This window comes from Hemiscyllium ocellatum, chromosome 4 (genome assembly GCF_020745735.1).
Source record: "Hemiscyllium ocellatum isolate sHemOce1 chromosome 4, sHemOce1.pat.X.cur, whole genome shotgun sequence".
Classification (NCBI taxonomy): domain Eukaryota; kingdom Metazoa; phylum Chordata; class Chondrichthyes; order Orectolobiformes; family Hemiscylliidae; genus Hemiscyllium; species Hemiscyllium ocellatum.
Genome location: NC_083404.1, coordinates 65,739,616 through 65,767,486, shown reverse-complemented (window position 1 = coordinate 65,767,486; position 27,871 = coordinate 65,739,616).

The following is a 27,871-nucleotide window of genomic DNA, read 5'->3' as shown; positions in this document are numbered from 1 at the left end:
AAGATGGTGTATTGAAATAACAAGTGACTGGAAGGTCGGGGCATTATTAGAGACAGAAGACATGTTCCAAAGTGCATTGGTGAAATTTTAATTCAGTGAAAAAGAATCTGGGATTAAAACAATAGCTTAATGTTGACAATACACACATTGTCAATTTTCATAAAAGCCCACCTTGACACACTAATGTTTTTTCAAGATGGAAATCAACCATTCTTATCTGGTCTGGCCTATATGTGACTCTGGCTCACAACAATGTAGTTGACTCTTAGCGTCCTGATATTTTATTTGGCGAAATTGGAAGAAATGAGAAGAAACTGCTCTGTGGTCCAGACTGCTGCTATTGAACTAGGTTACTGTGAAGGGAGGAATTTAAAAAGTGGTAAAATTGAAATGATAGAATTATCACAATTCATAGTTCTTTTTTTGCTATTAATTAAATACAAGGTTTTCACAATAAACAGGTATTTCTTAACTACAGAAACCCCGTGACGGTTTTGTTTTAACCTGACTTCATCAGCAAGTTAAACTGGGGACTTTAGAGAGCTTGATTAAATTTCCACATCTGTGATGATCCTGGGAATAGTGTTGCTTAATTTCCAATGCATTTCCCCAGTGAATCATGACATTTGATTCACAGCCAGGTTGAAAAGCAGGTCATTTAATAGCTAGAGATAATTGTGTGACTCAGACATATAAGTGAAAGAAGTGGAGAATGAGATTAAAAGATGAGAACTTTACTTATTCCATAAGAAAGAGAAAAAAAGAAATCGTATTTACAGAGCATATTTCATGAACAAAGGATGTACCAAAATGTAGTCACTGCAATAATGAGGAGAAACATGTCAGCAATTTGAACAGAGCAGATTTCCACAAATAACAATGAACACATTGGCCCAGAGCTTCTAAATAGTCAGAGATGGAAAGTATCTTGAAAGACATAATTGCCAGACTTATTTATATATTTGATAGGCAACTAATCAGTGTTCAGAACGCTCCAAAAAAGTATCCAGCTATGAGTTAGAGTGATCCAACTTACTTACGTAGTAATTAGTTAGGGTTGTGAATATTCTAACTTTTAGCCATCTATAATACACTCTCACTGGTGGACCTTTTAACAATCTTGCCTCAACCCTCAGTAATCACCAGAGCAGTCTCTGAGCTGTTTCCAGCTTGGCAGAGAATCCAACATAAGTCCTTCCCCATTCTACTCACCAGAAACCATGGAAACCATGTCTTTTAAGGCATTTGTTCCTGAGACAGGTCCATGTGCTAATATAAAATCCATGCTAGTAACATCATTCCTGCACTGTTGTTTGGTCTAAATCCTGGAACCCCATTTCTTAACAATACTGTAGATACTCTTCCACTCCAGGAACTGTAGTAGTTCAAGATGGTAGCTCACCATCAGCTCCTCAAGGACAGTTAATAAGGGCAATAAGTGCTGCCTTTGCCAGCCATGATCAAGATCAATGAAAGAATTTAAAAGAACTTATCAGACCAATCTTGAATTACTTAATGAATTCTGAGTTATGCTCACTATAACATGAATACATGAATACTTGCATTTGCAAACATTGCAGAGATTCCAGGATAACACAAATAATCACATCTGCATTGGCTCTCCCTAAGACACTCTTGGTAGGAGATTCTGTGTATATGAGTCCTCCCCATTACCATTGAGGATATAGATATGGAGGGTATCACTCACAGCTGACCCTTGCAATTGAAGCTGAAGGTAGTTGAATTTCTGCTTTTCTTGCAGCTTTCATTTACACCTGAGTATCTCCATACTACAGCACCTTTTTCAGTATTTGAAGAAGCTGCACCTCAGGTTTAGTTTGGTTTGGTTTCAGCTCCATGTGGCATAGAAAGTAGGATTAGGTTGTAGTGGGAAGATTGGAGAACTTCTGTGTGCTCAGCCTAAAGTAGCTCTGATAGCTCCAGGCAGTGAGCCATGGAAAAAGTCGTAAGATTCGACTGCCTGCTTTCTTTCAATAGGGTGTCCTTGGAGAGAAAGAATGCAATGTCCATTGCTTCACTTGAGGCTTTCCATAATAGAGGACATTGTGGAGTTGGCACGTGTTATCTCTAAAAAAAAATCAAACTCAAATTAGATTTTGATATGTATCAATTGTAGTTTTGATTTATGTTATATTGCCCTTTTGATAAGCTATCACTAATTTATTGAAATTGCTTTTTAGACTTATAAACATTGCATAAGCCTGGCTCTCACTGAACCTCATTATTATGTCTTCAAGTGAAGTACTTACTCTCAGGATTTTTAAAAAAAATACTACTTCTCTTTGAACTGTCAGTTTGAAACGAGCAGATGGTTCCATTAACTGCTTCAATGAAGGAAGTGAATGGGAGTCAAGCAGAAACTCTCTAGTGGTCGGAATCTTTAGTACAACAGGAAATTGTTGTTGACATTGGAATCTAATCATCTCTGCCCTTGAACAGCACTACAGGAGATCCTCAAGGCAGGATCTGAAACTCAACAGTCTGTTGCTTCATTAACAGCCTTCCATGAGATCAGAGTGGTTTTGTTTGAGGATGATTTAACAATATTCTTTCAGCTTCCTACCTTATTCAGGTAGTAAAGCAGGCCATGCTCAGGGTCAGTAACCTGGATAACATACAAGATTGGGTTGATAAGTGGTGAGTATCATAGAACATAGAACAGTACAGCCTTTGGACCTCGCTGTTGTGCCAGCCTTTTATCCTACTCTAAGATCAGACTAACTTACACACCCTTCATTCTACTATCTTGCACGTGCCTATTCAAGAGTCACTTAAATATACGAGTCCCTAATATATCTGATTCTACCACCACTGCTGGCAGTGCATTCCACACTTCTAACTTCTCCCCGAAATCTTCCTCCAAATATCTTAAAATTATGCCCCTTGTGATAGACATTTCTGCTATGGGAAAAAAAGACTCTGGCTATCCATTCTATGCCTCTCAACATCTTGTCCTCTATCAAGTCACCTCTCATTGGTCCAGTGACAAAAGTCCTAGCTTCCACAACCTTTCTTCATAAGACATGCCCTCCAGGCCAGGCAGCCTCCTGGTAAATCTTCTCTGCATCTTCTATAAAGCTTCTATCATTCAAGCCACACAAGTACAAGGCAAGAAGTATCTCCCTCAAGAATCATTGCCCCTTGACACTGAATGGTAATATCATTGCCAAATGCTCCCATTATTATCAACATTGGGCTTTATTTTGTTCATTCTTATCATGAGCCAATAGCTGGCCGGGCAACATTTATTTCATATCCCTAGCTGCCTTCAAAAAGGTGGTGATGAACTGTTTAGTCCATTTGTATAGGTAGACCCACAATGCCCTGAGGGAGGGTATTACAGGATTCTGACCCAGTGATAGTCAAGGAATGGTGATATGTTTCCAAGTCAGGATGGCAAGTAGCTTGGGGGGGAACTTTCAAATGATGGTAGTACTCCTGTGTAGCTGCTATTATTGTCCTTTTGTGGATTTGGAAGGTGCTGTGTAAAGATCTTTGTGAATTACTGAAGTGAATCCTGTAGATAGTACATATTGCTGCTACTGAATGTTGGTAGTAGAGGAAGTGGATTCTTGTGAATCTGGTATGAATCAAGCAACCTGCTTTGTTCTTGATGCTGTTAAGCTTCTTGAGTATTGTTGGAGTTGTACTCATCCAGGCAAGTGGGAAGAATCCAATCAAACTCCTGACTGACTTGTGCCTTGTAGATTTTGGCCAGGATTTTAGAAGTCAATAGGTGAGTTACTCATTGTAATATTCATTGCCTCTGACCTGCTCTTGTAGCCATTGCATTTATATACCAAGTTCAGTTGACTTTCTGGTCAATGGTAGCCCCAGAATGCGGGATAGTGGTTATTTCAGCGATTGGAACACCATTCAATTTCAAAGGACGATAGTAAGCTTGTCTCTTTTCTAAGATGGTCATTGTCTGGCATTTGTATGATGCAACCCTGTACTTGTCACTTGTCAGCCCAAGTCTGGATATTGTCCAGATCCTATTGCATTTGAACATGGACTGTTTCAGTATTTGAGGAGTTGCAAATGGTGCTGAATATTATGCAATGAGTGGTGAATGTCTCCATCATGATGGAGGTAAGGTCATTGCTGAAGCACTTGAACATGGTTGGAACACCACCCTGAGGAGCTCATGCAGAGATCCCTGGAGCTGAGATGACGGAGCATCATTAACCACAACCATCTTCATATACGCATTCCCATTGATTCCAGTTTTGTCACACTGGGCCTTGATAACAGAGGCTGTCAGTCTCACCTCACCACTGAAATTCAGTTATTTATTCTTGTTAGCTCAAGGCTATTACTAGTGGGCGGCACGGTGCCTCACAGCGCCTGAGACCCGGGTTCATTTCCCGGGTTCAGGCGACTGACTGTGTGGAGTTTGCACGTTCTCCCCGTGGGTTTCCTCCGGGTGCTCCGGTTTCCTCCCACAGTCCAAAGATGTGTGCGGGTCAGGTGGATTTACCATGCTAAATTGCTCATAGTGTTAGGTAAGGGGTAAATGTGGGGGTAGGGGTGGGTTGAACTTCGACGGGTCGGTGTGGACTTGTTGGGCCAAAGGGCCTGTTTCCACACTGTGAGTAATCTAATCTAATCAGGTCTGGAGCTGAGTAGTCCGGCAGAACCCAAATTGGATGTCAATGAACAATTTTCGCTGAGCATGTGCTGCTAGATAGCATTGTTGATGGCACCTTGCATCATTTTACTGTTGATTGGCTGGATTGAATTTGCCCTGCATTTTGTGTACAAGACATACCTAGGCAATTTTTGACATTGTCAGGTAGATACCCATGTTTCTCTGTAGTGGAAGCTTGACTAGGATAGCGGAAAGTTTTGGAGCACATATTTTCCAGAATACTGTGAGGGACTTTGCAGTATGAAATCCTTCAAATGTTTCATGACATCATGTGCTGTGAATTGAATTGGTTGAAGACTGGTATCTATAATGCTGGGAATGACTTTATGTGGCTAAGATGGATAATCTACTGGGCACTTCTGCCTGAAGATTGCTGCAAATGCTTCAGTTTTATCTGTTGCACTGATAGGGTGGGCTCTTCTATCATTGAGAATGGGATGTTTGTGGTGTCTGTCCCTCCAGTAACTTGCTAATTGTCTACCATCATTTATTATTGGATGTCACATGATTGCAGAACTTATTATTGATCTGTTGTTTATGGCCTCCCTTAGCTCTATCACTTGCTGCTTATGCTGTTTGGCATGCAAATAGTCCTGTTTGGTAACTTCTCCAGATTGACACATCACTTTTAGGCATGTCTTGTGTTGCTTCTGTATGCCCTCCTGCAACTTTTATTGAAACAGAGTTAATCCCTGCATTGTTGGTAATGGTTTAGTAGGGTATGCCAAACTATGATGTTGCAGATTATGTTGGATTATAGTTCTGATGTTGTTTGTAGCCCACACGGATGTCTAGCCTTGACTTGTTAGATCTGTTCAATTGCATCATTTTGATTATGCCACACAGCATGATGGAGGATATTTGCATTGTTAAGGTGGGACTTTGTCTCCACAAGGACTATGGTACTCACTCTTACCAGTACTGTTATGCATCTGCAACTGGAAGAATGGTAAAGATGTGCTCAGGTATGTTTTCCCTCTTGTTGGTTCCCTGACTGAATGCTAAGTCAGTAGAAACTCAATTGAACCAGCAACACAAATGCCACAGAAACATGTCCTGCAATAAATGGTTCATTTGATTTCCAAAGCTTCTCCACGATTTTCATCACTAGTCAGTCGACTGAATTTGCTTCATTTACCTGAGTGAGATCAGATTCAAGAGACACTCAAGAAACAAATGACCAGATATACCCAGTCAATCAGCAGCTCATCACCACTTTGAGCATCCCTCTTTCCACAGCCTGTGCACTTTGGTTGCATTATGTATTATTTACAATCTACACCACATAGGAAAAGCATTAGGAGGTGCACAGGAACATTATCAACTCTAAATACCTCTTCATGTCACAGAACATCTGTATTTGGACATTACTTCATTGTTATTACTTCCATGATTTTGACTCAGCCAATGTAGGAGCATTTGCCAATCGGAGTGCAATGGTATACATTGAAGACAGCTCTTCTCTCTTCTCAAGAATAATTATGAATGGACAATAAATTCTGATCTTGCCAGTGACACACGTATCCCCAAGAGGGTGTCAATGAAAATAAATCCTGATGCAAATTATTTTTTATTATTTCATCCACAGAACTGATGAGCTTCATCGTCACTGCGTAATGAGTCAGCTGTCTTGTAAGAATCCTTTGCACAGAACAGAGAGGCATTAGCTTCTCTGCAAAACTTGCTCTTTTTTTGATGTACAAAGCAATTTACATGAAGCATTCACCAAAATGCCAACAGAGAAAATGTACTCCTTAAAATCATTGCCATTTCACAGACTATGATCATCAATATTTATGTAGTGAGAGACCTATTGGCAATAAAATTATAGTGCGCCATTAAGCAAAAATCAAAAAGCAAAATCAGATCAGTTCACTTCTTGCTTATGTCATGCAAACTCCTGAAAGGCCATAGGATGGCCATTCTTGCTCCTGAAATGTGAGAAATCTACTTTTGATTTTTACAACTGATAAAGTATTCAAACTGATCAACAGATCAAGTGAGCAACAGATCAAGCCAGATGTTTCTCATTGCTTCTAAGCAGTAGCAATACAAATGGTAGTTAATCCTGAGTGTGCAAAGAATTACACTGACGACCTATGAGAGAGTGGTAGTTGGAGCATGCAAGGGACAGGAATGTAGAGTTTTGGATAATTTACTAGTTAAAAGGTTTAGGTGTGCAAAGTTGGCTGGGATTGAGTAGTATTCATTGGATTTTGGGAGAGCTGAGGCTGACTTAGTGTGAATCTATGTTATAAAAGTGGAACCATAGTCTGTCCAACATTTTCTCATAAGGCAACAGAGAATTACAGTATGCATGGTACACATTAGGAGCCTTCTGCATAACTTTTAATCTAATGGAGTGATATGTAAGAATGTTTGGTTATGTGCAACCTATTTCTCTACCCATCACTCATGTAGTTGAACAATAATTCCTTTCATTTACTTTTGAAGGTTGGAAGTCAACACTTTTTTAATACAATGAGCTTATTTTGCATCTGAAGACCATTACATGCAGTGATATTTGCAGGGCAGGATGATCCTCTTCAATATGAATAGATCTGAATGCTTCTGCTTCGGTTCATGTAATTCTCCACTGGTATAAAGGCTTCTATAGACTATCTTACATGATTAATGATAATTGCTCCATTATGACTTGAGTTTGAACAAACTTCTGCTGTTGAAAGATGAATTCAAATGATTCATTGGACCACAAGTTTAATCCATTTTACTCAATGTGATAATTTAAATTCTTAAATGGATATTCCCTTAAACAATATAGAATTAATTTGAATTTAAACAGTATCCTCATTGTTCTAAGAAACTTTAGAGGAGTGGTATGAAACAAATTTAAGCTAGTGTGATTTTGGTCAAATAAAATTACTGGCAGAAGGAATATTTTTAAAATGTATGAAAGTATTGATTGATTAAAAGAGGGAAATGCATCTGTTTAGCAACTGGTCACCAGCTTTTATATTGAAAATGTATACCAAGTGACTTGGTATACTAAATCCAACCCAAGTCAGATATCAAGAGAAAAGTCACTTGCATGGTGGCTCCATAGTTAGCACTGCTGCCTCACAGTGTCAGGGCCAAAACATTAGTCTGAAGAAAAAAATATAGTGTGAAAAGAAGGGAGGTAGAAATGTGAAAATGGATGACAAATATTTCTATATGTATTTAAAAAATGGAAAGGAGTAAATAAAATGTGTGTTTGTCCATTAGTGTGTGAGAATGAGATGATCATGGTAGATAATAAGTAAATAGCGGATTAAGTGACCAAAAATTTGCTTTTGATTTTACTATAAAGGACATAAAAATCATTCCAGTAATACTTACATATTTGAAGATAGAAAGAAGGGAGAAAGATAATGAAATTATAATCACGAATGAAGTGGTACTCATCAAACTGATGGAGTTCTACACTGAAGAAACAGGAGCTTTTCCTGTACTTGGATTTGCAGAAGGCATTTGGCAAGGTGCAACATGAAAGATTATTTTGGAAAATAAAATATCACAATGTAGGGAGTAACATATTAACATGGATAGATGATTAGCTGACTGGCAGAAAACAGAGAATCTGAATAAATGGGTATTTGTCTGATTTGGCAAAATATGAGGAGTAGAGTGCTGCATGGGTCTATGTTGGGCCCTTAGCTTTTTACAATTTGCATCAATGTCTTAAATGACAGGACCCAAGGTATGGTAATTAAATTTGCAGATGACTCAAAGATAGATTGGAAAGTATGTTGTTAAGAGGATATAAGGAGGTTGAAGATGCATCTAGTCAAGTTGAAAGAGTTGACAAAAAATTGGCAGATGTAGAAAATTTAAAATTGCTCACTTTGCAGGAGGAATTTAAAAAAAGTTAACAGGGAACAATCACAGAATTCTGAGGTGCTGAGAGTTTCAGTTGTTCTAGTGCCTGAGTCACAAAGTGTTAGGTTGCACATACAGCATGTAATCAAGATGACGAATGACATGCTATTCTTTATTACAAGAGGAACTCATTAAAAGTAAAGATGCTGTGTAAAGCACATGGCAGGTTAGAAGAATGCTATCCTTTATTATGAGAAAAATTGAACATAGAAGTAATGATGTTATATTACACTTATGCAGAGACAGTTCAGAGGAGATTTACTAGATTAATACTTGGAATGAGTCAGATGAGAGCAAATTGGACAGGTTGGGCTTATTGTCACAATTTAGAAGAGTGAGAGGATGACTTGATTGAAACATAAATGCTTCTGAGGGGTCTTTACTTGGTGAATGTGGAGAGGTTATTTCCTCCTATCAGAGAATCTACAACCAGGGGTTAATGTTTAAAACTCTCCCCCGTAACCTTTAGCTCTTTAACTATCTCCCTTGATATTCCTTAGCTTCCCTCTGATCCCACCTTTATTCAAATCCCCTTGCCCAGCTTTAGTCTTACATTGACATTTTATACAAGTCATCTTATACAAAGCACTCCTTCCTCAATGCACCCAATTACACATCCTTCCATACTTGCTTTTCCCTCAGTATTGTTATTCTCCCCGCTGCATTGGAGTTTACTCCTTACGTTCCCTAGAATCCTTTCAGTGTCCCTGACAGCCATGTCCTTTAAGTTTCATTCCCTCACATTTGTCTTTCTGAACCACCTTTAACTGAATAATTTCTACTCAGCTGCTGGGCCAGAATTGCTGATGTCCATCAGTCTAGTTGCCTCATTTGAGCTTCTGACCTGGTCAAGCTTCATCCCTAACATTAAGTGTTTAATGACATGCCAGACTGTATTTGACTGAAACTACTTGTGAGCTGAGGCTTCATGCCCAATACAGGAAGCATTTTGCAGAAAGGAACAGCATAGTTATGAAAGAGCCAAGTAACTGAAAAGATTTGTGCTCAATGCAGCTTGGAGAAACAAGTCGACCTCACCAAATAAACACTTCGTAGATATAATAATCTTTGTGAAAAGAGGTTTCCCATTTTTATGCACATAATTGTCCCAATGAATGCAATTCCAGGAGACTGTGGTGTTAATGACTTTTCACAGCATACTAATTAGTGCAAAGCGTGTTCCTAACCATCAATGTCTGGAAGGCTAATCTGCAAGGTCTGCAAGGTTTTTAAAACTCAATACCCAAAATTTTGACTCACTTTCCAGAAAATGAATTAACACCTCTGGCATTCTGTTGCAAGCTCATTGTATTTCTTCCTGCCATTCAGCTCAACAAATCATTCATTCTCTATGTATCCCTCTTTAAAACCTATTCCTTCAGCTACCGATCCAATTTATTCTTAAGCCTTCAATCGGTTTCTTCTTAAATGACTGTCAGTGTTAACATTTGTTCTGCTACTTTTGATCTTAACTCCTTAATTTTAGACTCCTTAATCACTGGAATGAGTTGGACTTTGATTTTAGCACCCAATGTGGCAGAGGGTAACTTACTGAAGCAGTCTCTCTAGCTAGCTGACAGATGAAAATTATCCCAATGTTATTTCAGGCTAGCTCCACCTTTCTGAAGACAGCTTGGTCGGAATTTCTTGTCAGAATACAGAGCTCTTCCATGATGTAAAAGACAATGTGTTGTAGTAATCTGCATGATATTATCAATGCTCAGAAAATTCAACCAATATGATGTAAATGGAGGGGGCAAAAGCCTTTGCTTTTTAGCATTGAATGGAGGGAGTTTTAAAGAAGGAGTGATATTGACCAGTGGGATCACAGGTATTAAGGAAACCAACATTGGCCAATTAATAGGACATATATTTTAGAAATAGTGGTGAATCTTTTTCCTGTTTAAAGCCGTGGACGCAGAGAGAATAGTAGAAATGATAGCTATGCGACAGTAATAGGTAATGGCATGATTGTAGATTTTGATGGAGATCAGAAAGTATCATTTTGGGATGGTAAGAAAATAAGATGTTTGGAGCAATATGCAGAAATTTATTTTCCTGAATCTTATTCAAGGAACTTTTTAGTGGAAAAAGAAACATTGAACTGTGTTGACTGGGTGGTGAGATGTCACTGATCAATGATGTTTTTTTTCTCAAACACATTATATTAAATGTACAGCATTTTGCATTGTGGGACAATGGATTATGGATGTAGGTCTTAATGAGTGTCAGAGTTTTGGACAGAGTTTAACGTCTGACTAGCAGTGAGGTTACCAATGACACCCACAAATGCCTCAATTTACTCACAAATAATTTATGGAGAAACTTATACTCAATTCCTTTACTGAGTAAAATGTGAGTCAAGATTAGAGTGGTGCTGGAAAAGCACAGCAGGTTTTTTTTTTAAAGATCGTAATTTCCCCTCCCACGTGGTTGAAGATGCCCTCCAACGCATCTTATCCACTTCCCGCACCTCCACCCTCAAACCCACCATTCCAACAGCAAGAAGGACAGAAGCCCCCGGTCCTCATCTTCCACCCCACCAACCTTTGCATAAATTGCATCATCCGCCGACATTTCCACGACCTACAAATGGACTCCACCACCAGGGATATATTTCCCTCCTGCCCTATCTGATTTCCGCAAAGACCATTCCCTCCGTGACTACCTGATCAGGTCCACGCCTAACTCCCCCAACAACCCACTCTCCCGTCCTGGCACCTTTCCCTGCAATTGCAAGAATTGCAAAACTTTGCCCACACTTCTCCCCTCACCTCCATCCAAGGCCCCAAAGGAGCCTTCCACATTCATCAAAGTTTCACCCTCACATCCACAAATGTCATTTATTGTCTCCATTGCTCCCGATGTGGTCTCCTTTACATTGGGGAGACTGAACACTGTCTCACAGAGCACTTTAGGGAACATCTCCGGGTCACCCGCACCAATCAACCCTGCTGCTCCCTGGCTGAACATTTCAACTCGCCCTCCCCCTCTGCTGAGAAAATGCAGGTTCTGGGCCTCCTCCATTGCCACTCCCTCACCGCCCGACGCCTAGAGGGAGAACGCCTCATCTTCTGCCTCAGAACACTTCAAACCCAGGGCATCAATGTGGACTTCATCAGTTTCCTCATTTCCCCTCCCCCCACTTTACTCAAGTTCCAACCTGCCAGCTCAGCACCACGTTCAAGACCTGCCAATCTTCCTTCCCACCTATCTCCTCCACCCTCTACTCCAACCTATCACCTTCATCCCCAGCTCCATCCACCTATTGCACTCTTAGCTACTTTCTCTCCAGCCCCACCCCCCCTCCCATTTATCTCTCCTCCTTGGAGGCTCCCTGCCTCATTCCTGATGAAGGGCTTTTGCACGAAACATCAATTTTTCTGCTCCTTGAATGCTGCCTGACCTGCTGTGCTTTTTCAGCACAACTCTAACCTTGACTCTGATCTGCAGCATCTGCAGTCCTCACTTTCACCTAAAATGTGAGGCATGTAGACAAACAGAAAACAGGACAGTAATTATTTGATTATTTCTCATTTAATAGATTATTTCTGGCATCCTCTAATTTATGAAATTCCATGCTCTTAAAAATGTTCTTCAGGCCTCAACCTATCACTTCCATTTCTACTCTTCCTACTTGCCCATTTCTCTTCTCTTTTAATTTCTAATCACTTTTTCTACTTTCCTTCTCCTCTTTCAAGATCATTTCTTCCAAAATCATCATCTTCACACTTAAATATTCTCATGTATCATGTGAACCTAAATTTTGGGGTTACTTGCTTGACCATGCTCTTCATGTGACCTTGCTCTCCCATTATATTAATCACAAACAAGGTCATCTTAGATCACTTTCTCTCAAATCACAGGGTAACTGTGATTGCGATGTGGCTTTTTGTGACTGTGACGGAGGTTTGTGTGACTATGAGAGCATGAGTGTGATTGTGTGAGAATGAGTGTGAGTATGAATGAATGAGTGTGACTGTGAGGTAGTATGTCTTTGTGGGAGTGAGCATGATTGTGAAATAATGTATTGAATGAGCTATCAGAGGAAGTGGTGAAGAGATATAACTACAACATTTATAGGGTATCTGGATGGGTTTATGAATGGGAAGGATTTAGTCTAAAATGGGCAAAAAGCTGGCAAATGGGACTAGGTCAGATTGGAATGTCTGGTCTGGGCAGATGTGTTGGACAGATGGGTCTATTTCCACACTGTGTGACTCTATAACTCTGTGCAATTACACACCTTTGAGATAGCATGCTTTTTAAAAAAAAATTATCTGCCAAAATGGACAATTTCCTATATTCCCATTTGCCAGATCTTTGCTCAGTCACTTAACTTAATTATATCCCTTTGTACCCCTTATGTACTCTTCACACAAGATTTCCTGCTTATCTTTGTTTTATCAGCAACTTTGGCAATCATATTTCAGTCCTTCATTCTGATCATTCATATGAATCAAAGAAGCTGTGTACCCAGCACTGATCCCTTGCATGCACCACTTCTTACATCTTGCTACTTGAAAATAAATTATTTATCCTTATTCTGTTTTTTGTTAACCAGCCAATCCTCTATCCATAGAGACAAAACAAAAACTGCAGATTCTAGAATCCAAAACAAACAGGCAGGAGGCTGGAAGAACACAGCAAGCCAGGCAGCTTCAGGAGGTGGAGACATTGACATTTCGGGTGTAAGCCTTTTTCAGGACTGGTCTAGAAGAAGGGTTATACACAAAACATCAACTTCTCCATCTCCTGATGCTGCCTAATGTGCTGTGTTCTTCAATCCTCCATCCATAGCAATGTATTACTCCTATATCATCCAGTTCACTTTCTGCAATACTTTTGATCTATCATTTTATCAAATGTCTCTTGGAAATCTAAATGCAGTACATCCACTGGTTCCCCTTCATCCACAGCACCTATGATGTCATTGAACAACTCCAATAAGGGTGTTAATTCTGAATTAACTAAACAATGTTAACTTTGCCTGATTACCTTGAACTTTTATTTTTGGCCTGCTTTAAAATGAATTAGTAACAACTTCTTACAATTACCCTTAGATAAATGTTGATCTCATTGAGCTGTAATTTCCCACTTTGACTCACTAATATTTTGAATAAGCAACTTCCACTTGCACTTTTTTTTTCTGAATCTAATAGGACTTGTCCTAAACATAGGGAATTTGGGTATTTAAAAAAAATTGCATCAATTATCTCACTAGCCACTTCTTGTAAGACCCTAAGATGAGATCCATCAGGACTGAAATACTTGCCAGCCTTCAGGTCCACTAATTTGCTCAGTACCACTTCCCTAGAGAGTGGGATTTTCTCCAGTTCTTCTAATTAACCATCTTTATTAGACAGAATTGTAAGGGTGTCTGAACAATGAGAAATGTGGCAAAACCGTGTGAGAGGTCCAGTGATCAGTATTACGACATTAGGGGCAGCTTGCTGCCTATTTTCAACAGGTTTGTGAGTGTTGATGTGCAAGACTCTTGAGGCAGCAGCTAGTTACATAAGAAGGGGGACTATTGCTTGTTAACAACCTAAATAATTGAATATTTTTGAACTTAGAATCCCTACTGTGTAGAAACAGGCCATTTGGCCCAAAAAGTGCACACCAACCCTCTTACCCCTAACTAATGCATCTAACCCACACATCCCCGAACACTATGGACAATTTAGTATGGCAAATTCACCTAACCTACACATCTTTGGATTGTGGGAGGAAATCGGAGCAACCAAAGGAAACCCGCGCAGTCAAAGGGAGAATATGCAAACTCCACACAGACAATAACCCGAGGCTGGAATTCAACCCGGGTACCGAGGGCTGTGAGGCAGCAGTGCTAATCACTGAGCCACCATGCCGCCCTTCTTGCTGCATTAATATTCAGCTTTCAATCCTACTGCATGTCATAAGCAAAGTTGATCTTGAGGATAAAGAACTGGTTGAGCAACAGAAGATAGAGAGTGGTAGTTGAAGGGAGTTTCTTGAAGTGGAGAAAGGTGACCAGTGGTGTTCCACAGGGATCAGTGCTGGGGCCATTGTTGTTTTTGATATACAAAAATGATCTGGAAGAGGGCACTGTTGGTATGATCAGCAAATTTGCAGGTGACATGAAGATTGGTGGAGTAGCAGAAAGCATAGGGGACCATCAAAGAATACAGGAGAATATAGATAGACTGAAATATAAATAAATATAATATGAATAGAATATAAATAGACTGGGCAGAGAAGTGGCAGATGGAGTTCATTCCAGGAAATGGGAGATGATGCATTTTAGTAAATCTAATTCTAGGGTGAATTAGACAGTGAACAGAAGAGCCTTGGAAAAAGTTGATGAGCAGAGAGATCTGGGAGTGCAGGTCCATTGTACCCTGAAGGTTGCTGCACTGGTGGATAGAGTGGTCAAGAAGGCATATGGTACGCCTGCCTTCATTGGACGGGGTATTGAGTATAAGAGCTGGCAGGTCATATTAAAGTGGAAAAGACATTGGCTCGGCCACATTTAGAATACTGTGTACAGTTCTGGTTGCCACATTACCAAAAGGATGTGGACACTTTGGAGAGGTTGCAGAGAAGGTTTACAAGGATATTACCTGGTATGGAAGGTGTTAGCTATGTTAAGATGTTGAGTAGGTTAGGTTTGTTTTCATTAGAACAAAGGAGATTGAGGGGAGGGACCTGATTGAGGTTTAAAAAATCATGAAGGGTATAGACAGTATAGATAGAGATAAGCTTTTTCCTAGGATGAAGGATTCAATAATGACAGGTCACACTTTCAAGGTGAGAGTTGAACGTTTAAGGGGGATACACGCAGCAAGTACTTTACACAGAGGATGGTGGGTGTCTGGAATGTGTTGCCAGCAGAGGTAGTAGAGGCAGGCATGGTAGATTCATTTAAGATGCGTCTGGACAGATGCATGAGTAGGTGGGGAGCAGAGGGATACAGATGCTTAGGAATTGGGTGAAGGGTTTAGACAGCAGATTTGGATCGGCTTAGGTTTGGAGGGCTAAAGGGCCTGTTGCTGGGCTGTAAATTTTCTTTGTTCTTTGTTCTTTTTTAAATTCTTGACACAGAAGTCAGATTGGGTACCTGGTGACTCCAGGTTGGAGCAAATTACTTCAGATCCTGGAATCTGTACTGAAAACAATAAATGCTGGTGATCTGCTGTGGTCTCTAGTATCTCTTGCTCTCAGTACCCAGTGACTCCAGCCAGCTGCTGACTGCAAAAAACCTTGATGTTGTTCAGCACAACTATCCCTGGTCATCAGCCATATGCACCTCTTATCCATGAAACTTAGCATCCAATATTTGCCAATCCCTCAGCATGGTCAAGATACCTCTCCAATCCACTTACAGGAACACCTGTCGTAGCTATTGAAAAGCTGCTTTGGACACTGTGGCAGCGACAGAATCCAACTCATGGATTGGACCAGATTGCATCTCAGGGCTGCTCAGTTTGTGCTTATTGCATAATCACATCATACTTGCCTCTTCCTGACTTGCCAATTAGTGTAGTCACACTACCAAGCAGCCTTCCTTGCTGGGTAGCAGTCCTCAGTAAAGCAGATGTACATCTTCTTACTTGAATCTCACATCTGCACCAAGTGCTAGTAGCTTGTTTAACAAACAGAGCACTGCTGCCTCACAGCACCAGGGACCCAGGTTCAATTCCAGCCTCAGGCAACTGTCTGTGTGGAGTTTGCACATTCTTCCCGTGTCTGCATGGGTTTCCTCCAGGTGCTCCGGTTTCCTCCCACAATCTGAAGGTGTGCAGGTTATATGACTTGGACTTGCTAAATTGAACATAGTGTTCAGGGATGTGTAGGTTAGGTGCATTAGTCAAGGTAAATGTAAAGCAATAGGATAGGGGAATGGGTCTAGATGGGATACTCTTCGGAGGTCTAGTGTGGACTTGTTGGGCCAAATGGCCTCTTTCCCCACTGTAGGGATTCTATGATTCTAAAAATACTGCAGGCACAGCAAGCAGGCAGCTATGTCTGAAAGTCTTTGGGGATAGTCCTTGCGGAAGTTGATGAAGCACCTGTCCATTAGTGGATCCCAGCAGAGTATGTCAAGGGTAGCCGCCAACACCACAGTAGATTGAGCACAGTTGCTTATCAGGTTGGAATGTTCTCAGTCAGGCTTCTTATGTTTGATAGTCTAGGGAATAGGCTATGGTCAAACCTGTGGCTAAATTGATCCTAAACTGTGGCATTTGGGATGATGCAGTCAGCAGATGTGCAGGCTTCAGTCAGGGACCTGAGCACTTCTTGTTTGAGGCTGTCCAGTTTGGTCATTCAGTGGGGTAGGCTAAGAGATCCACTGGGTCCATCCAAAGAAACTTGGAGAAGGGGTGGTGAAGGTGAAAGAACTCGAGAACTTGTTCATTGAGATTAGGGATTGCAGGATGGGGGACTGGGGTGGATGACAATTGTGAAGGGAGGCAACTGTATTTGTCAGGTGCCAATACAGTAAAGCATCATTAGGAAGGTGGTCATGTGGGAGGGAGAAGAGTTTGTCCACCCTCAGGCACACCTTGGTTTCAAGTGGTATCAATGTAAAATTCCATATACAAAGGAGTTGGGGGAGGGCGTGGGTCTGTGAGGTTGCTAGAAGATTGGTCAAAACAGACTCATGCAAATGGGTTCGGGAAGAACTGGAGATATGCAAAAATAGAGAGATTCACAGGAAGGACTACCAGGAGTGGAACCTGGATGTTTGGGATCATAGTGACACACAGAGGTAAAGGCTGGAGGCCTTCAAATAACAACAACAACAACAGTCATGCAGATTCCATGAATTGTCACCACCCCTAGTACCCCAGACATCTGTGTTACTCTAGGTCACAAAAATACATCAAAATCTTACAAGGGATTATAATACTTCACTTGTGTAGACATGATCATGAATGGACAATGGACTACCTCAGTGATTACTCATATTCTTACGGTTTAATTCCCCTTCCTGGGATTCACTCCCCTGATTGAAGACTGCACTCCAGAGCAGACACAATTCCAGGGTAAAGCAGTGAGTTTTACCAAGCCAACGTTGCCACTGGGTTGATTTCTTGTTCTCTAACTTAGCACAATTACACAAAGCAAACTCTGCTTGCAGGTTTCCTTCATCCTTGCTCACAGTACACTGAACAATTAATGATACATAGCTTCTTCTAAGCATCCATAGGACCCCTATGACTTTTCCTAAGCTCTTTCCCCAGCACTTAGGAATATATTTATTCCAAGAACATTGTTCTGAGTTCTAACAGAAACCGTTCAACTGCTTGTGGCTTTTCACTGTTCTTAATTTCACAACTTCACTGTAGTTCACCTGCAGAGATTAACAGTTCTTTTTGTTTTGCATAGAGCTTGCTTCTTGCCCATCTTCTCAAGCTGTCATATGGGAACTTCTCTTTACTAGCAGTTGAACAGTATCAGTGAGCTTTGAAAGCATATCTGCAAGGCTCATCCTTGTAACAAAGCAAATTTGAGTGTATCTAATATTTTGGAACAATCAAATGCAACATTCAGCAGTGGGATTTCAATCCTTTGGAACTGTGTACCCCTTAAATAATACAATGTTCCACCAAGTGTTGGCTTCAACATCATAGAAATGCATACAAGAAAGAGAATTCATTATATCTCCCTCTTTGGAAGAAAGAAGACTTCACCACAATAAAAATTTCTTTACTCTGCCTTTGAAAATATAAGAAGTTCTAAATGAAGCTCTAGCAAACATTATATTACAGACTGTACAGATAACTCTTTCATTTACATGTTTCCATATATCATATATACAAACAATGAAACAAAACAAATAACATAAAAAGTACCATTAACTAAGCTTCAGGTGGTGTCAATGTACAACTCTGTATACAAGGGGCAGTGGGTGGGGAGTTTGGCTTGTGGGGTTGATGGAAGATGGGCAGATGTGGGTTCATGCAGGGGGGAGAATTGGAGATGTGTAAAGATAATGGAATTCACAGGAAGGGTTACCAGGCGTGGAATCTAGATGTTTAAGATCTCAGTGACAGAGGTTAAGGCTGGAGGCCACTGACTGAAGACCACATCAAATAACAGCAACGATCATGCAGATTCCATGTTTTAGTCACCACTCCCAACACTCCAGACACCTGTGCAAAGCTAGGTCACCAAAATGCATCAACGCTTTCTATGGAATTATAATACTTCACTTTTGCAGACATGGCCATGAATAAACAATGGACTACCTCAATGAGTACTAATTTCATGATGGTTTACTTCCCATTCTTGGGATACACTCCTCTACCTTTTTGAAGACTGTACTCCAGAACAGGCACAATTCCAATACTTGTCAATGCAGTGAGTTTTACAAAGCCAACATTGCCACTGGGTTGATTTTCCAAGCTCTAACCTGTCTCAGTAACTCAACATTGGCATTATTTCTTACGTTTTCCTTTTAACTTTGCAAAGATGTTGATTTATGTCCACAACTCAATTCTCCATTTAGATATAATAACACCTTTAAGTTCATTTTTGGTCAATAACATCAAAATAACATCTTTGTGTGCGAACAATGCATTCTCTGCTTTAGTCAAAATCCCTTTATATTACTTCAGGAATGTTATTGCGATACTTTATATGCTCAAATAAAATTTAAGCAATGTCCATGGCTTTCTCATTTTGACTTTCATTTTACTCTCCGACTCATTTTCTCTTCTACACAGTTTATGAAGGACATTCTTCCTACACACTTGGTGGGATATTCCTTCCTTTTCTCTTCTGTTGATGGAAACACACCTTCAACAAGTCTTTTACATTTGTAATGGAAGGCATGTATTATATGTTATTTTCTTCACTTTCCCGATGACAGACGTTGTTGTTTCATTGTGGCAATTCACACCAGATGTATAAGTCTGCAGTGAGGAAATTTGCTTCCTCTAGTGGCTTTTAAAGTCTGAATCATTTCTTCAAACTGCGTAACTTATCGTTTTTGTTTTCCAAATTGCCTTGGTGTTTAAAACTTTCATTGATCTTTGTAGGATGATGCTCCAGCAGTTTGTCAGTCACAGATTTTAATTTTGCACTTTACAGACTGTTTTGATTCATCAGCGATTCTGTTCCAGTTTAAAGCATCTTTGATGATATTTTAAGATCATTCGGTTTCAGTTGAACATGTATCTGATATTTGCTTCGACAAGTTTATTCAAGTGCTTTGCTTTGTGTGAAAGATCGCGAAGTGTTCTCACTGCTTTGAGTTGTTCATTAGCAAACTTATCGCCCCTGAACAAAAGCTCATTCTTCACATTGAACAGTTTTACCTATAATTACTCATCAGCAGCAATGATTTTTTTGTGTTTGGCCAGTATGGGGAGTTTAACAAGATCAGCATGATTTAAAAACTGCTGCAACACACTTATTGCCATAAAATCATTGATACTGGTTAATCTGATATCAAATATGATATCTGATATCAAATTCCAAAATAAAATTCACACATTAAGAAATCCTTTTACTAAGTCACTTCATAACTTCATTTTGTACAAGTGAACTGGTTCACAAAACCCATGAATGCTCCCTAAAAATAAACTTTTGACAATTAAATCATCTGGAACACATATTGTATCATCATTAACAATCAATTTACACTGTAATGTATCAACATATTAATTTGTTTATTAATTTTATCCTCGGGGTAAGGAAATACTTCCATATTAGAGATAAAACCTCTGTAACCTCCAGTAATCCATACAAATTACCCATATTCAAGAAAATGTCCCACTGGTGATCCTGAGTTGCATTCCCCACTCTAATACATTCTGACAGAACAAGTTTTGGTTGTGCCTTTACTATTAATTCATCACTCCATTTTTAACATTGAGCAAGAATGTGTACTATTGGTTGCAATGAAAATGTGCAGGCTTTCAGGCATCAGCTCTTCCCTAAACAGTTCCTTTCATGCCTGAAGAGGCAATCCCTTTACATTCCCAACTTCCCCTGTGGTCTCCTGGCTGTTTGCCTTCTTTCAGTGTTTCAGGTAGAACTTTCTGGAGCTTAGAGATAGAAATTTTAAATTCTACCCCCTGTGTGATGGCTGGTGCAAAATCAATTGCTATTTTAAAATGCAATTGTTTTTTGGCTAACTAAGTGTATTGATAGATGTGGAAAATATGCAAAGGCAGGTGATGAGCTTGATGGCGTTATCCCGAGACTAATAATCCAGAGACCTAGGTAACGTTTAGGTCCTGCCTCTGGAATTAAGAGGTGAAAATGTGTTGCTGGAAAAGCGCAGCAGGTCAGGCAGTATCCAAGGAGCAGGAGAATCGACGTTTCAGGCATGAGCCCTTCTTCAGGATTCCTGAAGAAGGGCTCATGCCCGAAACATCGATTCTTCTGCTCCTTGGATGCTGCCTGACATGCTGCGCTTTTCCAGCAACATATTTTCAGCTCTGATCTCCAGCATCTGCAGTCCTCACTTTCTCCTCTGGGATTAAGAGTCAAATCATGATGTCAAAACCACTGTCTATTGTTGTGATTCTGTTCGTCGAGCTGGGAATTTGTGTGGCAGACGTTTCGTCCCCTGTCTAGGTGATATTCTCAGTGCTTGGGAGCCTCCTGTGAAGCACTTCTGTGATGTTTCCTCCAGCATTTATAGTGATTTGTACCTTCCGTTTCCGGTTGTCAGTTCCAGCTGTCCGCTGCAGTGCCCGGTATATTGGGTCCAGGTCGATGTGCTTATTGATTGAATCTGTGGATAAGTGCCATGCCTCTAGGAATTCTCTGGCTGTTCTCTGTTTGGCTTGTCCTATAATAGTAGTATTGTCCCAGTCGAACTCATGTTGCTTGTCATCTGAGTGTGTGGCTACTAAGGATAGCTGATCATATCGTTTCATGGCTAGTTGGTGTTCATGGATGCGGACTGTTAGCTGTCTTCCTGTTTGTCCTATGTAGTGTTTTGTGCAGTCCTTGCATGGGATTTTGTACACTACATTGGTTTTGTTCATGCTGGGTATTGGATCCTTCATCCTTGTGAGTTGTTGTCTGAGATTGGCTGTTGGTTTGTGTGCTGTTATGAGTCCTAGTGGTCGCAGTAGTCTGGCTGTCAGTTCAGAAATGTTTTTGATGTATGGTAGTGTGGCTAGTCCTCATTTCGTTGTCTTTCCCTTAGGCATCTGTTGATGAAATTGCGGGGGTATCCATTTTTGGCGAATACATTCTTTAGGTGTTCTTCTTCCTCTTTTTGCAATTCTGGTGTACTGCAGTGTGTTGTGGCCCTTTTGAACAGTGTCTTGATGCAACTTCTTTTGTGTGTGTTGGGGTGGTTGCTTTCATAGTTTAGGACTTGGTCTGTGTGTGTGGCTTTCCTGTATATCTTTGTGGTGAAATCTCCGTTCGGTGTTCTCTGTACCATCACATCTAGGAATGGTAGTTGGTTGTCCTTTTCTTCCTCTCTAGTGAATCGGATTCCTGTGAGTGTGGCGTTGATGATCCGGTGTGTGTTCTCTATTTCTGTGTTTTAATGATTACAAAGGTATCATCTACATATCTGACACAGAAATAGAGAACACACACCGGCTATTGTTTCTCTGGCTACGGTTTTGCCGATAGAGGTGAACAGTGCCGTTACATCGAATGAGACCATAGTTTCTTCCTTGTCTATGTGTATATTTCTGATGATGTCCAAGAATTCCCGTGTTGACTGTGTAGCATCTGGATCCTCTGATCCGCAAACTCAACCCAAACTCTGGGTCAGAGATGTAGATGACACCTTTGTAATTATTAAAAACACAGAAATAGAGAACACACACCGGATCATCAATGCCACACTCACAGGAATCTGATTCACTAGAGAGGAAGAAAAGGACAACCAACTCCCATTCCTAGATGTGATGGTACAGAGAACACCGAACGGAGATTTCACCACAATGGTATACAGAAAAGCCACACACACAGACCAAGTCCTAAACTACGACAGCAACCACCCCAACACACACAAAAGAAGTTGCATCAAGACACTGTTCAAAAGGGCCACAACACACTGCAGTACACCAGAATTGCAAAAAGAGGAAGAAGAACACCTAAAGAATGTATTCGCCAAAAATGGATACCCCCGCAATTTCATCAACAGATGCCTAAGGGAAAGACAATGGAATGAGGACATGCCACAACCCAAAGGACTAGCCACACTACCATACTTCAAAAACATTTCTGAACTGACAGCCAGACTACTGCGACCACAAGGACTCATAACAGCACACAAACCAACAGCCAATCTCAGACAACAACTCACCAGGACGAAGGGCCCAATACCCAGCATGAGCAAAACCAATGTAGTGTACAAAATCCCATGCAAGGACTGCACAAAACACTACATAGGACAAACAGGAAGACAGCTAACAGTCCGCATCCATGAACACCAACTAGCCACGAAATGACATGACCAGCTATCCTTAGTAGCCACACACTCAGATGACAAGCAACATGAGTTCGACTGGGACAATACTACTATTATAGGACAAGCCAAACAGAGAACAGCCAGAGAATTCCTAGAGGCATGGCACTCATCCACAGATTCAATCAATAAGCACATTGACCTGGACCCAATATACCGGGCACTGCAGCGGACAGCTGGAACTGACAACCGGAAACGGAAGGTACAAATCACTATAAATGCTGGAGGAAACATCACAGAAGTGCTTCACAGGAGGCTCCCAAGCACTGAGGATGTCACCTAGACAGGGGACGAAACGTCTGCCACACAAATTCCCAGCTTGGCGAACAGAACCACAACAACGATCAACCGAGCTACAAATCTTCTCCCAAACTTTGACCACTATCTATTGTCAAGAATAACCCACCTGGATCACAAATGCCCATTAGGAAATCCACCATCCTTATCTAGTCTGGACTACACGTGACTCCAGGCGTAAAGCAATGTGCTTGACTCATAACTGTCATGCGGATAATAAGTGCTGGCCGAATCAATGGCCCACATCCCTCAGTGTAAACAAAATATGGACCAAAGATTCAATATGTAAGGAATTTGATCAATGATCAACCATGGTCTTATCAAATGAACAGAATTAAGTAGGGCTAAATGGCTGATTTCTATTGCTATGTCGTATCGGCAGTTACTGGTGTTAAGTGTTTTTTTTAACAAACATAAAATTCCAAACATAGTTGCTGCAAAAACAAAATTGTATGAGGAAAAAGATGAATTTTTTTTCTGATCAATGGGCTAAATCTTTTCTCACGGGAGGCATGCATGTGGATGGGAAAGATACATAATTAGGTCACATTCATGATTTACCTCCACCATTTTTCGGACACCACCAGAATTGATTTCTGGTTGGGAAGATCTGCGCTTGATCATTCTATGCCACTACCAACTGAAGCCTTATAGTAGATTATCAAGAAGCATTTAAAGGTCTCAGTGCACTGCCTCTGAGAATAACCCAGCAGCAGACAGGCTCATTGCCACATGGCATTCATGATAGGTGCTACCCTTTTTCCATCCTCCTTTGCACCTTGGTCGTTTGCATATTGAACAAAGCTGGCGAGAGGGGAGATGCTTCAATCAAAGGCAATCAGTGCAGAATTGAGGGACTGAACACCGCAAATCCCAGCATAATAATTTCCATCTGACATAATTTCCTCTGTCCTAGATTTCACTCAGTCCTGGAAATTCTCGTATGCTCTTCCAACAGCACCCAAGTCCTCGACTACTCAATGAAGAGTTGTTCACTTCTGGTGGGCTCACAACTCTTCCTGGGTAAGGCTTATGGCATGACACTGTCTAATTGGCACTTGGTATGGAGACCACCCCCAGGAAAGACAGCACTAGCTTCTCACCACTTGTCCCAAGACCAACAACTTATCAGGAAGTCCCCCTTAATAATTTTCAACTAAACTCTCAGTTCTTGTCACTATTATTTATCTGGAAAAAATGATGGTAGGAACAAGTTTTCCCAATTTTTTTCAGGAGCTTTTGCTGATCTCAACATGTTCGTGGTAGTAAAGCTAAGTTATATCTCAACATTCTTGGGTCTAGCCTGGGAAGAAATGTAAAAAGGAGGAATGATTTGATTATAAGTTTAGTTATGAAAAGGGACAGTGAGAACTTAGAGCACACACAGTGGAGGACAGAAATAGAAAACTGGGCTTACTGTGGAGATTTATCAATAAACAACATATTTTCTTATCTCATCATGATTGCATGAATATTTCTAGTTTCACCATTCATTCCTCTTAGCTTTGATTACAATCTCGTTTAAGCTTTATATAAGCTTAAAAATGTTTCTTTTCCAATGATGATGCACGCACCTACACTGTTTATTCAAAAAGGATTTGAGAGTTATTCATTGGCTGGTTAATGAGATGCAATTTTGTGAAGGTCATTTTTTTTTGTACCAGGGAATAGACTGGGATTTCTGACTAAATAGCAGCACATTTGTTTTTCTTACTGCTTAAGATGGATTTGCTTTTGACAGAATTAGGCTTTGATTAGATTGTACAGGATTCTGCTGTTTTTAGCAGGAATAGCCATCAATGTGTATGAATAAAACATGATTATTTGAAGAATTTATTCCTGTATAAAATTTACATACAGCTTTCTCTGTGTGACATGTGCATTCAAATCAACAGCATTGTTAGAATATGTGGAATTAGTCATGGGTTCTCTGCAATATTTTCCAAAAGAAAGACCCATCTCACTCAATTGAGATGATTAAATGTGAGACCAAGGATCAACAACAAAGTATTTTTGATTATCATTATCTGAAATTGCATGTATGAATCTGTCCATATTCAGAACAAACTAAGAAAGTGTTGGAAACGTTCCTATCAAACTAAAAAGAAATAACAAACATTTCAGCCATATTTGAAGGGATCCAGAAAATCAAAACAAATCTTGATTTAATGAGCAGATTTCACACAGAACATTGTAAACCTTTTTTTTGTAGTCTTGCGCTTTGATTATAAAATTCAGCTGCAGTGATTTGATAATGCAAATACTCAATTCACACCTTTAACTTTGATGGCTGCTAGGAACTGAAAGATGTAGGGAATGTTTGCTGGCATGATTAAGTGTATTACAGATTTCCCATTGTTGCTTGCACGTACCAGCAAATCTGGTTCATATGAATTGTGAATGCATTTGATGTTGTTTAAAGTGATGTACCAAGACTGAGAAGAGGATAAAAGAGCTGTGTTCAACATACAATATGAAGTATCTGTACTGGGAGTGTGGGTTCCTTCATGCCTGTAGTTGTGCAGGATGAGATGGGCCATCTTTCTAGTCTAGCTAGGACAGTCCCAGTTGAGCAAATTGTATGAAGCTAATTGCATTTCTGTAAATACTTACAGTTTACATGATTATAGCTTTCATTGCTACAGACACTGGGCCCAGATCTATTTCCTGGAAGCTCCTTCTTGATTCTGACCAGGGTCCATGTGGGTCATGTTTACTGCACTCAATCAGGCATTATTCCTTGTAGACCAACATCCAATATTCTATATAGTAGCAAGTAAAAGAAGAAGGAAATTATTAGGCGCTACCATTTAAACTTGCTGAAATCTACAGAGTGTGGTGATGAAGTAATTAATTAAATGAATCTACATAAACATATGATCCCAGATTTGTAAAAACCAAAACAAGATGCTATAAATCAGAAACAAAAAAAAAGAAGTTGCTGGAAAAGCTCTGGTGACCTTTCCTCATAAAGTTCAGAGGTTGCAGAATTATCTCCAAGCATAAAAAAGTATATCAAAGAAATTCAGTGACTAATTCTTACAGTTTTTTTTCCTTAAACTAAGATGTTTCTCTATCGCTCTCAATTACTGTGCAGTTCTATTTTTGATCTTTCGCTTGCCTGGTTAACTGAGCAACTTTTGGCAACAACAACTTCCCCATCAACATCCTGGATGTTACCATTGAACAGAAATTGAACAGTACTAGCTTTATAAATATGGAGGCTACAAGAGTAGGTCAGAGGCTAGGAATCCTGCGATGAGTAACTCACTTCCTGACTACCAAAAGTCTGTCTATTATTAACAAGGCACAAGTCAGTTAGTAGTGTGATGGATGAGTGTAGGTTCAAAAATACTCCAGTAGCTTGGCACCATCCAGGACAAAGAAGCATCCATAAATATCCACTCTCTCCAATACTGGTGGTCAGTAACAGCTACTGTATCTTTACTGGGCATTTTACTATCTAGTAAATTCATTTAACCAACCAGACTGTCATGTAGTCATATCGCAGTACTTTAGAGCTATAACTCATTCAATTTGTTCCTTATACTTGACCTGTCTGCATAAAAAGTATAAATCTAAATCACACAGCAGAACCTATAGTTCTACTCTAATGCTGTTTTGCTCACGTATTTCTTAGTTCTTTTAATTGATTTAAATCTTTTCCATCAACAATGTTCCTTTTACCTGTATTATGTAAAACACAATTTCTGCCTATTGCTCTTCCCTGTACCATTTTCTACATTATGACTGAAGGTGAGCCAGCAACATTTGGTGAGACACGAATCGATAAGAATCTTTAAGCTGTTTCATTTCAGAGCAGGTGAACATTGAAAGCAACAACTGCAACTTGTTTGAATTAATTTAATGTTATATATATATATATATATATATATATGAAACATAATATAAAATGAGGAATTTTCTGTATGTCTCCATATCAATGGAATAGATTATCTGTAAATTGAAACATGTTTTAGGCCGCAACCCACTCTTCTCACAGTACCCCTTTCATTTTCTGAGCTTTTCTTAACTGGTTGTTTTTCTATAGAAAAAAATTTCTGAAGCCAACTTTGAGAATTTTCTCCAAAATGACTGAATAATTGAGACCCATTTACATTGATTTTTCCCTTCCGGTTAGCCAAATCAATCTATCTGTGCCAAATGTTATACCCTATACATAAGATTTATTTTTCTACGAGAAACTTTGATTTGTCACTTTATCAAATGCTTTCAGGAAACCTAAGCACATTGCATCCACCAGTTCCTCTTTATCCACAGCACATACTAGTGCTTCAAATCTCCAATAATTTGGTTAAGCATACATTCCCTTTCAGAAACACTTATTGACTCTGCCTGATTATGTTGAACTTATCCAGTGCCCTACTATTGTAATAGCTTCCAGCACATACTCGACAACAGATGTTCAGCTAAATTTCCTGAAGTTTCCTGTTTTGCTTTTCCCTTCTTTTTTGAATAAAGGAGTGACATTTGCTGTCTTCTAATGAAATGGGTCCTTTCTTGAATCAAGGGAATTCTGTAAAATAAAAACCCATGCTTCAATTATCTAACTAATTATTTGTTTT